Source organism: Herpailurus yagouaroundi, unplaced genomic scaffold (assembly GCF_014898765.1).
Source record: "Herpailurus yagouaroundi ecotype Mexico unplaced genomic scaffold, PumYag 29, whole genome shotgun sequence".
NCBI lineage: Eukaryota > Metazoa > Chordata > Mammalia > Carnivora > Felidae > Herpailurus > Herpailurus yagouaroundi.
The window spans coordinates 7,706,140-7,708,171 of NW_024412377.1; positions in this window are offsets into that span (position 1 = coordinate 7,706,140).

Here is a 2,032-nt window from a genome sequence, read left to right on the forward strand (position 1 = left end):
CCCCGGGGGGGGGGGGGGGGGGCAGAACGCGCTCCACCCAGAACGCGCTCCATATTTATTCAGGCAGCACCCTAGAGTGAGTTGGGCAGGGCACAAGAAGATTAGCCTAAAACCTGTTCCCTTAGCAGTCAGTACACCTAGCGGGCAATTTGCCAAAAAGCCTACCTTTAGAACCTCACTTGAGAAATTTTTAAGACCAATGTATCAAAGGGCCTTTTCGGAATAATTTTGTATTTTAATCATGATCAAATTTGCCTTTTACTGGTCTTTGTATTTAAGACGTCATGAATACATTTGCCCGAAGACCTTTTGTTTAAAATACTGTTTCTAGCAATAATTATTTGTGATATCTCTATGATTTCATACAGAATTTGCGGAAGCCTCCCCTTTCCTTGATGTTTGCTCTGGTCTTTGCCTTTCCTTCTCATCGTAGGTGTGCATGAGCTTCGTACGTTCTTATTGATTTGATTAAGCGATGCTGAATATTTGTTTCTATTTGATGGAGGCATTTACTTTTACAGCAAAATGATGAAGTGAGACGGGGATCAGAGTTCCTTGTATCTTATTTTTAAAGCTCTTATTTATACAGTAATAATAATGAAGAAAAACCTGTTGTCGAAGTACGAAACCGTGCATAGAGAAGCATGTATTTATTGCTAGAACTAAACATTTTAAGCAAGGGACTTCAGATAAACTGGATGCAAAGCCTTTAGCATACTCAAAAATAGATAGGAGAAAAACCTATTGCTTGATAAAATGGGGGCGAATGTAATAAATTTTTAGTAGAAATACAAAGTTAAGTTCTATGTACTCTTACAGAAATTGAATTCAGATATCCTTAAAACGTAAAAAAGATGCAAAAGAGTAAGGCGCCAGAGTCATACAAACCACTGAAAAGGGGGAGAGGGGCTAGCGGAACAGGGATCAGGACGAAACATTAAACAAACTCATCTTAGGCAAATTGTCCTGGCGTGGGCTGGGCCGCTCCCTCCTCCAGACTCCGTTCCAAAGACTCCCTGGTGTGGAATTACTTTTATTTTTCCTTTGATGACTCCCTGTGATGTTCAGTTCATTCTCATGCTGACTTTGTAGAATTTCCAAGATATGGGGACTTCGGCAGAGCATGTATGCGATTTGCCCTGGGCTCTGAGCTCTCACTGGGAGTTTCCGTCCATACTTTTTATCTCTGAAGCACTGAGAAATTCTAATGACTCTCTGGCCATCTGGGTTGCCGAGTATCTGTCATATATATGCACTAACGACGGCACTTTATTTAAAAATTACCCTACTTGGAAGCCATAGACTTAAAATAGTAGAGACCGACCCTGGATTCACATGTCAGATCGTGCTGCTCCCTGGCTGTGTCGTGATATGCACCTGTCTCATGATGTGGGCTGGGATGGCGCTGGCCTCTGCCTATCCTCCTGTGATGCTCGGCACCATCGGGCATTGAGCAATCTGGGGTCTCAGACTCACCTCTCCAAAAACCTCAACCAACAGTCTGTTGGGCAGCACCAGACTGATGGGAGAAGGTGCGATGCTAATGCTTTCTTTCAGCATCACTGATATTAGGGGGCTGCAGGCCACCCTCGTGTGTGAGTCGGGATTGGCCAAGTGCCCTCGGATGAGATGGGGACTGGTCCCCAAGGTGAAGAGAAACACACCTGAGCTCCCTGGCGGTCCAGTCCGGCATTCTTTGAGATAATTTTCACGTTCGTGTATTCATTGCTTTGAATGGCTGGCTGCATTTTGTAGCTCAGGGTCACTCTTTGTCACCTGGCTTCCGCTGTAGGTCGGGGGCAGGGGCACTGATGGGCAGTGACCTCCTTCTGCTCTCCACATGTCCCCACATTTGTTCCCTGCCATCTCCTTTGCCTGTTTTCTTCTCCACTTTTGGCTAAATGCCCTGATCCTCCGTGGCACCACCACTCTGAGGTCTAAAAGGGCAGAAAAGCAAGGCGATCGTGAGAGGCAGTGCGGTGTCCCTCTTGGATTATCATGTAGTGACCTCCACCTGCCCAGTGAATGAACT